General features: G+C 40.1%; 1 long non-coding RNA gene across 1 annotated transcript; it reads right to left on the minus strand.

Annotated features, from left to right (window-relative positions):
* Window positions 1–310: 310 nt before the first annotated feature.
* On the minus strand, window positions 311–9,901 carry LOC150056743 (uncharacterized). The gene is made up of 3 exons (XR_016536974.1): window positions 9,667–9,901; window positions 4,265–4,495; window positions 311–833 (listed from the first exon to the last, which is right to left on the minus strand). It is a non-coding gene; the product is annotated as an uncharacterized LOC150056743 (long non-coding RNA).
* Window positions 9,902–13,530: the final 3,629 nt, after the last annotated feature.

Here is a 13,530-nt window from a genome sequence, read left to right on the forward strand (position 1 = left end):
ATGCACCTTCTATCTGGTGAATATAATGTAACCCTTCTATTAATTACAATAACAAAATATATGAAAAAATAAACTGCTTTTTTTTTTTTGTCATAGGGCCTGAACTCTGGGCCTGGGCACTGTCCCTGAGCTCTTCAGCTCAAAGCTACCACCCTACCTTTGAGCCACAGAGCCACTTCCAGTTTTCTAGTGGTTAATTAGTCTCACGGACTTAAGTGCCTGGACTGACTTGGAACCACATTCCTCAGATCTCAGCCTCCCCACCGCCCCTCCAGTATCTAGGATTACAGGCATGAGCCATCGCACCTGGCCATTTTTGTTATTTATTTGTGCTGACCTGAGCAGTTTGTTTCAATACTGGGTTTGGCATTGTAATGATACAATGTACATATATTAGTACATTGTTTCAGAGATATAATCAGGGTTAAAACCAACTGTATACTTCTGAACCTACCACTGACTGTCTGCTGTCTCCAAACTCCAGGACCACGATTCCTCTCAAATTGTCCTAGGAGCTCACTAGGATTGGTCTTCAATGGGATACTCAAGTAAAACCCCTTTCTCCATAGTGACTCCTGCCATCTTCTTCCTTACTATGTGCTGGTGACATTACAGATGGTGACCATGCCACAAAGGTCCTCCGGAGATGCTGACTTGTTACTGGTGCCTGCCCAGTAACGACGACATCATAGCTGTGGCCCCAAATGACAAACCTTGAGCTGATGTGGCTTCTGTAGACTGATGGAAATGACATTGCTTGATGCCTGATTTCGTTATTGCTGTCAGCACACCACTCCACCTCCTTACCAATGCCAAGATCCCAGCACACATTTCTAATAGATGGTGGAAGAAAATGTGAGAGACATAGATCAGATTGCGTACTGAAATGTACTTTTCCTCAACTTTGGGTCATTTTCACCAGCCAGTGGCTTTGTTCCTTCCCCCCACCCCCGCCTGATATATTGGATATATTTGTATTTGGTTATTTGAAATTGGATAGGGAACGGGGGAAAACAAGATGAGGGGTGGGGGTGGGGGGAGGGAAATGGGGACCAAGACATGAGAAAGGGTATCAATGTATGGGAATTAATGCACCATCTCTCTGGCAAATATCATGTAACCCTTCTATTAATTACAATAAAAATATATAAAAAAAAACAAAAACAAAAAAATGTGTTTTAAAAAAGTAGTTGAATAAAGGAGTTACCATTCAACAAATCCGTTTATAAGTAGAATGCATTTTGCTTGTTGTCACTCATTTAATCATTCTCCCCATCCCCACCAATTCATCTCCTCTCCTCAATTTTCTTAGTTTCACAGGATGTTCATTGAACATTATGACTGTATCCTCGCCTTCCTTTCTTCATTTATCTCTGCCCTTGACATCCCCCATCAGCATCTTTCAAGTTCCAGTTTCCTGATATTCATTTTGTTGGACTGTGAGTTCATTTTTCTGAGGAATTACACCATTTGAATTCTCCCTTACAAATAATGTCCTTTGTATGCACTTGCTTATAATCCCATATGCACTTACTTGTAGATTTATAAATTCCTTCTAGCATCCACCAATGACAGAGAACTGTGCCCCTTGACTCTCTGAGCCTGAATTATTTCACTTAACATATTTTTTTCTCCATGTCCAATCATTTCTTTGCAAATGATGTATCATTCTTTCTAATGGATGAGTAAAACTCTACTGTGTATATGTAACATTTTCTTTTCTTTTTTTTTTTTTTTTGGCCAGTCCTGGGCTTGAGCTCAGGGCCTGAGCACTGTCCTTGGGCTTTCCTCAAGGCTTTACCCTGAGCCACCACACCATTTCTGGCTTTTTCTATGTATGTGGTACTGAGGAATTGAACCCGGGTCTTCGTGCATGCTAGGCAGGCACTCTACCACTAGGCCAAACTCCCAGCCCTATGTAACATTTTCTTAAATTGTTTCCTGAGAATGAACTTCCACTAACATCTCTAGATGGACTCTCAATGGATCCATCCCGAAGTGGACACCCATCCAAGGATGGGACATAGCTCTGCTCAAGTTTGGATTCACAGACACACATATATACACGTGGCATGTGTGCGCGCGCACACACACACACACACACACATACACACACACACATACATACATACACACACACATAGAGTCTGTAAAATAGGAAAGTAAAAGTAAAATAGGAAGCCTGCTTAATATAGTTTGACAACATAAGGGTGACAAAAAAATGTGAACTGGGTTCTGGAATAACTGTCCAAATCAGGACTCCCTCACTTCTAACTATGTGTGTCCTTTGGTGACTTATGAAACTTGGTTTTAGGGTTTTTTTTTTGAGTCTCAGTGTACCCACTGTGGGCAGTTCTGAAAAGATAAGATAGAAGGCACTCTGTACACAGTTGAGATCTAGTCAGTGTTCAACAACTGTTGATTGAATAAATCAGTCGTCTATTGGAAAAAAATTGAGGGAAAAACTTTTCTGGATGCATTGAAACCTCAGTCCCATAGAGAATATAAAACACAGAACCTACGAATTGGTTTTATAGGTTCCTATTTATTTGCTAAATTGCTCACTTATTCAATACACATCCATGCTGTAGACTATGATATACTAAACATAAATATACACATATAGCACTACAGTCTAATGATAATAAATGCAATTTAATATGATAAGTTAGGATATTTCTTTTACTTAGTGATGTAATATTTTATTTTATTTATTTTTTTGTGGCCATGGGGCTTGAACTCAGCCTGGGCGCTGTTCCTGACAGCTCAAGGCTACTGCCCTACCCTTGAGCTAAGCCCCATTTCCCTTTTCTAGAGGTTAATTAGAGATAAAGAGTCTCAGGTCCTTTTGTGCCTGGGCTGGCTTTGAACCTTGATCCTCAGATCTCAGCCTCCTGGGTAGCTAGGATTATAGGCATGAGCCACTGCGCCCAGCTAGAGATGTAATAGTTTAGAAGATGGACTCATAGCTGTGTTAAAATGACAATTTTAGAGTTTAATTGATTGCAAGATATTGGCTTTAATGGATTGATTAGGAATTTTTATTGGTTGTAATTCATGACATTTCTAAGTATGTAGAAATGTGTATATTTTGGGAGAATAAATAAAATTAAAAATAGGCACAATAAAGAAGAATTTGAATTCTTATCAGAAAGTGCCATAAAAAAGGGACAACAGAGATAGGTTTAAAAATTAGAAAATCACCCATATTCAATCACTGCAGGGTATGTTTGTAATTAATTAGCTGCTTAGCACCCCAAGCTTTGTCTGTATAAGACGAGGTCCCCCTGAGTGAGCATTGGCCCTAACCCCTCCCTGCAAGAAAACCAATGGTAATCAGATATACCCCTTTTCTAGCTGGCAGTCTATGCATAATTATAGGTCTGAGGCTTGGCCATTCTTTGATCGTCTCTGTAACTCTGGACTAGGAACACAAAGCTCGAGAAACAATTTAGGACATTATGAATAAATATTCACAGTGAAGGCAGCAGAATTAATGGTGTGTGTGGCAGTACTATAGGTGTCCTGAAAAGGAAGCATTTCTCTAACTGCAGGAGAGACAATGATGCCACTCTATCTGAACCACACCTATAGCACAGGCTAAAGGGAATCCTTGCTCTTGGACCTCTGCTGCTTCTGGACTATTCCCTCAGCCTCTGTCTTCATTTTTCCCCTACATTATTCTCATTGCTCATTATCCTGCATATTTTCTTTGGCTCTTCCACCTACTAGGCCCAGAGATGTCAGGAGAGGAGCAAGAAAGTGAGACAAACAAGGCAAGATGGGACTGGGCACGGTGGGTCCATGCTTGTAATCCTAGCTTCTCAGCAGGCTGAGATCTAAGGATTTCAGTTCAAAGGCAGCCCAGGCAGAAAAGTCTGTGAGATTTTTTTTTTTTATCTCCAATAAACTACTCAGAAAATGCTGGAAGGTGGTGCCATTGTTCAAGTGAGTGCTAGCCTTGAGCAAAAGAAGCTCAGGGCCAGCACCCAGGTCCCGAGTTCAAGCCCCAGGACTACCCCCCCCAAAGTAAGGCAGTTGATAAAAGATCAAAGAACAGATGGCTATAGGTGATTTAATCTTGCTGGGAAGTTCTAGAAGTAGAATAGGACCCACACCCCTTCCCCAGGAAAACCCATTCTGTGACTGAGTGAGTAGGAGTGTTTATATTCAACATTGTTATCCTGGATGGTCTCAGAGTTGTCAATTCTCTATCACCAACACCTATATGATACACAGGCATTATGGGTAGGCAGAAACTGACCATGTGCTGCCAAGGCAGAGCCAATAGATGGGCACAAAACTGGTATCATGTTTTCTGAGTTGTAGTTGTAGGCTGGCCAGAATAGTTTCTACTGTTTATATAATTTAGGTCTGATTTGCTCTGGTGCTATAAACACCTCTCTCATCTTTCTCTCTTGCTTCATCTTGCAGGTGAAGCCGACTTTCTGGCAACCGTCCAGAGAAGCAGCAGGAGAGTTGATGTTCTTCTGTGCTGGAAAAAAAAAATGATCAAAATACCATTTATTTGACTCTTATCTTCCTTGTCATTAGTGCCTTTCCTGAAGGGCATTTGCATTATAAGGAGGAGTCTCTGAATTGGAGCCTCTTCAAGTCATTCTATTGAATAGATTGTGATAGCGATGGCAGGTAAAACAAATATAATAGCTATAAATAGAAATCTGCCATTTCATTTTTCATCCTTTAGAACATCTGTCTGGTTAAGTGTAACTTTTGGAACAACTGACAACTCCATTTAAGCAGCAGTATCAGACTGCAACAGTAAGCATTTTCTGACTCAAGTGTTCAGATAAATTTAGGTAAGATGAAATGGCTGGTTTGTTGATAGGAGTGATGTGTGGGGGTAGAAAAAAACTATAAACTTTTAAGCTGTATTGAATTTAATTTTATTTCATTGTAACTTAAGGATCCTAACAGGAATCTAAGAAATACCTAAGAGTTATTCATTTTATTAAAAAATAGACATTAGTGAGCTGGGTAGTGAATTAACTTATTTTTGCGGTTCTGGATTCAAATACTGTGTCAGAAAAAGACTCCAAATATTAAGAACTCTGTGTTGGATGATTTAAATGATGTATTCTGATGTTTTTAGGAGTCTTATGAAGTGAATATTATTCCCCATATATTTTATAGGTGGAATCTAAGACTCATTAATTTAAGGAAAAATTGAAAGAGTATACAATGACAGATGGGAAACTGGGTTTAAAAATGTTGCCAGGAGGGCCGGGAGTTTGTCCTAGTGGTTAAAGTGCTTGCCTAGAATGCATGAAGACCCGGGTTCGATTCCTCGGTACCACATACATAGAAAAAAGCCGGAAGTGGTGCTGAGGCTCAAGTGGTAGAGCTCTAGCCTTGAGAAAGTCCAAGGACAGTGCTCAGGCCCTGAGCTCAAGCCCAGGACTGGCAAAAAAAAAATGTTGCCGGGAGTGTGGCTTGATGGTAGAGTGCCTGCTGCTGTGGCTCAAGTGGTAGAATGTTAGCTGTGACAAAGCTCAAGAACGGTCCCAGGCCATGAGTTCAAACTCCAGGACTGGCATAAAAAACATCTTGCCTTTTACTTAATGCTTTTGCTCTTAAAATCAGGGCAAAACAATGTCTACTTTTACCACTGCATTTTAGCATAGTGTTGAAAGTTCCACAGCAATTCAAGGAAAGGAAAGGAAATATGAGGCTTAAAGACATCAAAGGAATAAGCAAAAATGTCCTATGTACATGTGATATAAAGGGGTAATAATAGAAACCCCAAGAAATCTGCAAATAAATTTCTTAGTACTAATAAGTGAACTTGATAAGGTTGCACAATGCAAAATAAACATACAAAATCAATTGATGCCTCTATACAAACAATAAGCACATAGAAAAATTCGAAACTACAATATGACTTATAAACTGTTCAATAAAGAGAGCAATACTGAGCACTGGTGAGCACTGTGGCTCACACCTGTAATGCTAGCTACTGAGCACTGGTGAGCACTGGTAGCTCACACCTGTAATGCTAGCTACTCAGGAAGGGAGGCTCTGAGGGGCACAATTTGAAGCCAGCCTAGATAGAAAAGTCCTCATGAAATTCTTAATTCTAAGTAACCTTCAGAAAAATCAGAAGTGGTGCTGTGGCTCAAGGTGGAAGAATGTTAGCCTTGAACAAAAAGAACCCAGGTTCTGAGTTCAAGCCTCATGAATGACAGGAAAAAAAAAAAGAGAGCAAATGTAGTATAAATCTAATGAAGCATATATGTTTTTACATGATAAAAACTAAATTATGCTTATAAGTGAAATTAAGAAAAATTTAATGAAGGGAAAGTTAGAACATGTTCATGAATTGAAAAACAACTAGTAAAGTGGCAATTCACAAATCGATGATAAAGGTTTCATGAAATTCCTATCAAAATGTTATCAACTTTAGTAGACAAAATTATTCTAAAATTTATATGAAAGGGCAAAAAAATTCAGAATAGCCAACAAAATTCTGTAAAATAAAAATGTGACATGAATCAGTCTCTCCAATTTAGGGACTTTTACATAGTTTCAAGACTATTTGACATTAGTAAGGGAACAGATATACAGATACCCATACCAATATACCAGCTGATTTCTTAACAAAATATGAAAGCAGTTATACAGACAAAGGATAATATTCTCTGCAAAAAACTGTGCTGGGACAATTGGAAATAAAGCACAACTTAAACCTCATCCTCAATAAGAAATCAGCTCAGGATTCTGCCTAGAATTTTCATGTTTGTTGTCATTAGGAATATTGGTATGAATACTTTCTTATGTCTTTGGTTTCAGTCACAGAGAAATGCCAGATTTTCATAAGTAATTGAGAAATATTTTTTTAATTTTTTTATTGTAATTAGTAAAAGGGTTACATGATATTTGCCAGATAGAAGGTGCATTAATTCACACACATTGATACCCTTTCACATGTCTTGGTACCCATTTCCCTCCCCCCTTGAGAAATATTTTTCTTCAATGTTCTGAGAGTGTTTCTATAAAATTAATGTCATTTTTTTGTTAATATGATTCACTGGTTAAATCATCTTGTCCTGGAATTTTCTTTGGGGAAACCCTAATCTAATCCTAAATTTAGTTACTTCAAAACACATAGAACTAGTAGGACAACTGCTATTTCTTCTTGTAGGAACTTTGCTGGTTTGTGTTTTCTAAGGTATTTATCCATTTCATCTTTATTATTGATAGTTTAGAAAAAATGTGCCAAATATTGCTTTATTTAAAAAGAATTGTTAAGATCTATAGAAAAGTTACTTCTTTTATTCCCAATACTGTCAGTTTGTGTCCTTCCCCTCTAATCAGTCCAGCTAAAGAATCTGCAGGAGTGTGGTCTAGTGATGAGTGCCTGCCTGCCACACACGAAGCCCTGGTTTCGACTCCTCGGTACCACATGTACAGAAAAAGGTGGAAGTAGGGCTGTAGTTCAAGTGATAGAGCAGTAGCCTTGAGAAAGCCCAGGAACAGTGCCCAGACCCTGAGTTCTTTGCCTCAGGACTGGTGAAGAAAGGAAGGGAGGAAGGAAAGAAGGAAGGGAGGAAGGAAAGAAGGAAGGGAGGAAGAAAGGAAGGAAGGAAGGAAGGAAGGAAGGAAGGAAGGAAGGAAGGAAGGAAGGTTTTCTCTGTAAAGTTTTGTTGATTTCTGTACTGATATTTATCATTTTTCTTCTATTGAATTTAATTTTTGTCTTCCTTTTCTATTCCCTGTAGTCATGTATGAAAGCTTTGAAATCTTTCATTTTTTAAAAAAATGGTTATTTAGGATTATAAGTTTACCTCCAAAAATTTCTTTAGTAGCAACCCAACTTATTTCATATGTTCTATTTTCATTTTCTTCAGTTTAAAATATTTCCTATTTTCTGCTTGTTTTATTCTTTAATTCACTGATTATTTAGAAGTGAGTTACTTAGTTTTCAAATGTTTGCCAAATTTACAGATCTGTCTGTTACTGATTTCTGATCTTATTCTATTGTTTCCAGAAAATATAAGCTTATTTTTATTCATTTTTTTCTTTTCTGTATTTTTTTCCAGTTGTAGGGTTTGAACTCAGGACCTTGTGGTTGCTAGGCTGATGCTCTACCATCTTAGCCATACCTCCAGTGTAGCTTTCTGATGATTAATTTGGTGATGGAGCATACCAGACTTTTCTGCCTAGCTAGCCTTGAATCACAACCCAGATCTCAGTCTCTTGAGTAGCTAGATTTATGGGAAGGAACCATCAGCACCTGGATCAATAACTTTCCTCTAATATTTCATATCTTTCTTTTTTTCCAGTCCTGGGGCTTGAATTCAGGGCCAGGGCTTTGTCCTTGGGCTTTCTCAAGGCTAACGCTCTACCACTTAAGCCACAACACCACTTCCAGATTTTTCTATGTATGTGGTACTGAGGAATTGAACCTGGGTCTTTTGTGCATGCTAAGCTAGTACTCTACCACTAGGCCAAACTCCCTGCCCCTTATTTCTTTTTCTTGGTCGTAGGGCTTAGACTTGGGGCCTGGACACTGTCCCTGAGCTCTTCAGCTCAAGGATAGTGCCCTACCCCTTGTGCCACAGTGCCACTTGTGATTTTCTAGTGGTTAATTAGAGATAAGAGTCTCACGGACTTACGTGCCTGGGCTGGCTTTGAACCGTGATCCTCAGATCTTAGCCTCCTGAGTAGCTAGGATTACAGATGTGAGCCACTGTGCCCGGCTATCTCCTTCATTTTTGTATGTATCTGTGTGGCTCTCTCCTGATCTGCAAACTCTGATTTAAAGATATGAGGCTGACACTTTTTCTCAGCCATGAGGATACAGCAAGATGGAGTCTATCCACCAACCAGAAAGAGAGTCTCACCCAGAATTTGTAGTATCTTGTCTTAGACTTCCCATCTTCCAGAACTGTGAGAAATGAAATTTTGTGGGTTATGCCAACAAGTCTCTGCTATTTTTTTGTTATAGCAAACCCCAACTGACTTAAATAGAGGTCTTACTGAAAAAGTTTGCCAATCTCTTGTCTGTATCATTAATCAAAGAATCATAAAAATAAAATTAAAATTGCTATTATAGGAAGTCTTCTAAAAGATAAGCACATGATAATTTCATAAAACTGATGTTTATAACATATTTGGTACAATACAAGAATGACTCTAAACACCTCACTAACCCACCAAATGCTCAGAACGATGTTATGAGGTATTTGGTGTGATCACTGTTGAATGAATAGGAAGTTAAGGAGCAGAAAGACTAGTATTTTCTCATGGATACAACTAGCAAGAGCAGAAGGATTTTAACCCAGATAGTTTGACCTCCAATAATTACATTTGAGTAGTTGCCCTATGATAGGTGTAATGTGTCACACGTAACAAAGAATGCGTGAAAATGGCCTCATCAGGGAGATTAGTATGATTGTCTCCAGGCAGTAGTGATTGCTCATTTAGATGGAAAGTAGAGGAGTTCATGAGGCAAAGGAGTTGGAGGTGCGTTAAGAGCAATCCTGTAGAAAGACCAGCATGTTCAAAGTCCAATGCCAATACCTGAGACCAAACGAGAGTTGATGCTTTGAGATTTCAGGGAAAGAAACGCTGCTAAATAGAGTGACGGTGACCGTGTATCTGTAAGCTATGCTGCTTAACCAGCAATTAAATAACACACATTACCTTGCAATACAGTTGAGCAGCTGGGCTCAGTAGGACTCCCTCCCCACCCTGCCAGCTGTGGACTGGAAAAGTGGCTTCTCTTGGAAGGTTTTTCATGTCTGGGACCTGAACTGTCCTCCTTCAGCAGGTTATCCTGAGCTTTTCACATAGTGCTGATAGAATTCCAAGTACATGAAAGGAAACGCATGACGAGTTCTTGAAGCACAGCTCCAAACTTGACTTCCATTAGCCAGAACAAGTCTCCAGGCCCGTGTGTATTGCAGTGAGGAGAAAGAGACTAATTTGTAACGGACTGAAGTGTGAAGTCACAAAGCCACATTGCAAAGCCAAGGATTCCGAAGAGGCCAGGGACAAGGTATAGTTTCATAGTTGAATATAAGTGGTCTCAGGCTGCAGTGCGAGACTTTCTGGACCTCATCCAACTCTGTTTTTATCTGCTGAGTATTGGGCACTCATTGAAGAGTTTAAGGTGTATGTCGCCTTTGCAAAATCATTCTAGCTTTGCTGAATGGGTTGTAAGGAAAAGCATTCAGGGACAACGTTTCAGGGGCTACAGGAAAAGTTCATGTGAGAGATGGAGTTGGCTTCTTTACCCAGGGGGCGCAGAGTTAGAGAGATGTGCATGATTTTTACAGACAATAGAAGGTAAAATTCACAGCATTTGGTAATAAATTGGACGTGGACTGCATGTCAGATTTCTTGGTTGGAACTGGGAATTTGGCCTAGTGGTAGAGTGCTTGCCTACCATGCACCAAGACCCGAGTTCCATTCCTGGGTACCACATACATAGAAAAAGCCGGAAGTGGTACTGTGGCTCCAGTGGTAGAGCTCTAGCCTCGAGAAAGCCCAAGGACAGTGCTAAGATCCTGAGTTCAAGCCCCAGGTCTGGCAAAAAAAGAGAAGATTTCTAGGCTGTACGCTACTTGAGGATGGGAACAATGCTTGACTTCTACATCTCTAAAGCTCCAATGCCAGGCACATTGTAGCATACACTATTTACAAAGCTATTTTGTAGTGTTTGGTTCTGCTCCACCCCCATCCTTAGTTACATGCAATTTCTTTTGGTTTGATATTCAGATTCCTTTCTTCTTCTTCTAGAATCAAGGGACAGGATTTTTATAAATGTAGCTCATTTGTTAACGTCACAGCAGGAATGGTTACTTTGAGTTCTGGCCTCATGTAAAATGAATAAACTTAACAGGACATTTATGTCTCCCAACATGCCTTCTCCAAGGGTAACTTCTGAAAGCTGGACCTGGCTAATCAGCTCCCCAGGCTCTGCTGTAATAGAAAAGCCCAGTATGGGTGGACCATCGAAGCTGAAAGCAATGGTGCCCCAGGCTCTGCTTAATCTGTTGTTATTTTCCTCCTCTCTGGGAATGTGCCCAGTAATCACTGTAAGACGCAGAGATTCAGTTACTTGAGAACAAATAAGGAAGCTGAGGGCCCAGCTTATTTGAATGGGATATCCGAGCATGAGCCAGTCAGCATAAGGGCCTGGGTTTTTCTTCGTCATCCGGCAAAAGGCTGTGCCAGTGGGATGTGGGAGGTGGAGGTGAGCAGCTTTCTTTGCTCCAGGTCTATTGATCAGGGCAGCCCAGGGGCTCTGTCTTCATCATGGTTAATTTTTCTATTTGCTGTTCTTCTCAGGGGGAGCCAAGGAATTGACTAATTGGTTCATCCTTTTTCTTCTTCCTGTTTGTATTTTTTGAAAGGTGAGGAAGTACTCTGTCTTACTGCTGAAGTGACAAGTCCTGCCTCGCTTGCTGTGTCCGGTCAGGAGTGGCATTCATTCTACCAGAATCTGGTGCTAATTCAGTGTGTCCAGTCTGCTCATTCCATTTCATTAAGTTCATGGAAGCTGCAAAGATTGAAAAGCCGAGACTGAATTTCATGAGATTCCTTTGTTTGTGTGTGGAATGTACAATACAAACTTGTTTCTCCATAACTAGTGAAGCCAATAATTTTGGCAGTTTTAGACAACACAGCCTGAAAATGGACCCTCCCTACAGCAATTTATTTGATGCTTACAGGTTGTACAACTGGGTTTAAAACGTGAAAGACAGTTTTGCCTTAAATAATTGGCTCAAATGGAAAAATAAGATCCCTGAGAATTCTCCTCTGGAAGTAAGAACCTGGAGACTCCTCTGAGACTGTTGCTCTAGTTATTGTGATGGATGTTAGAAATAATGACCCAACGCAGGAAAAAAGGCCCATCCTTCCCCTACCTCCAGGAGTGGGGACAAGGTGGGAGAGGTTGTGCAGGTTTAATGTAAATGGAATCGTTTTTGTGCCTTTTTATTTTTAAAACATGTGAAGAGAAATTTCTAGCCTACCATGTGGACATTTCACCACATACCTCCTGGTGAGATTTGTGAAGCTTTGGCTAGGCACTTCTGGTTTTTTAACACATTCTCCCATCACCCCATCACTGAGTTATGAGCTATTATTTTTCCAAGGAAAACAACCAATACCAGGGGACATACCTTCTTGCATTTTTCTGTATCTGCAGATATAAAGTCATCCCAGAAGCCTCTTTGACTCCAGATGGCATGCAAAAAGATTGTATATACAAATGGACAATGGATGGTCCATATATATAGAATTCTAAGCCATAGCCTGCAGCGACCTGCCTAGGAAACCAATTGTTTTTCTGTAATAAATAGCCTAGGAGCCAATTTGTTGTATATCACACTTATAGAAAGCAAATTGCTGTCTCTGGTGACAACTCCAGGATTGTTTGAACAATGACTTCTGTAACAACTGGTTCCAAATGGCCAAAGCTATATTAATAACTAACAGTTTGCCTAATTTTTGTCCCTGCTCCTAACTTAATATCATCCAGAGAAAGCCAGCTATATACACCTAGATAACCACAGACTCTACCCTACTTCTAGTTGGCTGCCCCAACTTCCCGAGACCAATAGCTTGCAATGGAGGCATGCTCAACCCCTTCCTTGCTTTCTCTTACCTTCCAGCCTGCCTTTGCAGTTTGGCCAGTGCAGGATGGCTGGACCACCCCTCCCCTCACTGAAATCTAGGATGCCCTGGAGGGGGTCTGTTCTTGTGTTTACTCTAGTAGAATGTATCAGTGATCTTCTCAGTATTCCTATTTACTTTCCCTTTCCAAATGGAAGGGTACAAGTGAAAGGCAGAGAGTGCACAAGTCCTGTCATAGAGGTGGGCGGCCTCCAAGGCTGGTTTGTAGACCATTCCTTCCTGCTCCCAAGCAAGTCCAGGAAAGCAACAATTGAAACTAAACTTGGGAATCCTTTCAAGGTAAGGCTCATTTTCTTCCTCAACTGGATTAAGGAACTGGTGAAACTAATCAAGATTTATTGTATTTATATATTACTTTGTTGAGTGGCAGCTCCTTTGTACAATTACTGAAAAACAAAAATAAGGGGCCAGGAGTTTTGGGCTAGTGGTAGAGTGCTTGCCTAGCATGCACAAAGACCCAGGTTCGAGTCCTCGATACCACATACATAGAAAAATGCCGGAAGTGTTGCTGAGGCTCAAGTGGTAGAGCTCTAGCCTTGAGAAAGTCCAACAACAGTGCTCAGGCCCTGAGCACAAGCCCCAGGATTGGCAAAATACACAAACAAATAAACAAATAAAAATTAAAAGGAAACAGGATAAAGGGAGGGACAGTGGGGCTATCTCACTTGGAAACATTAATTTCCTCCTTATTCCTTTCATGTAGTTATTTCATATACATTGATCATATGCTAAATGTAAGCATTTTTAAACAAAAGTATATTTTTAAATAAATTGATGTATTTCAATGGCATGCCATGATAGCCCAATGCTATGATCAAGATAGCAACAGTGAAGACACCTGGTACTTTAATAGAAACACTCTGA

This window comes from Megascapheus bottae, chromosome 11, assembly GCF_031878675.1.
Source record: "Megascapheus bottae isolate mThoBot1 chromosome 11, mThoBot2.hap1, whole genome shotgun sequence".
NCBI classification, from domain to species: Eukaryota; Metazoa; Chordata; class Mammalia; order Rodentia; family Geomyidae; genus Megascapheus; species Megascapheus bottae.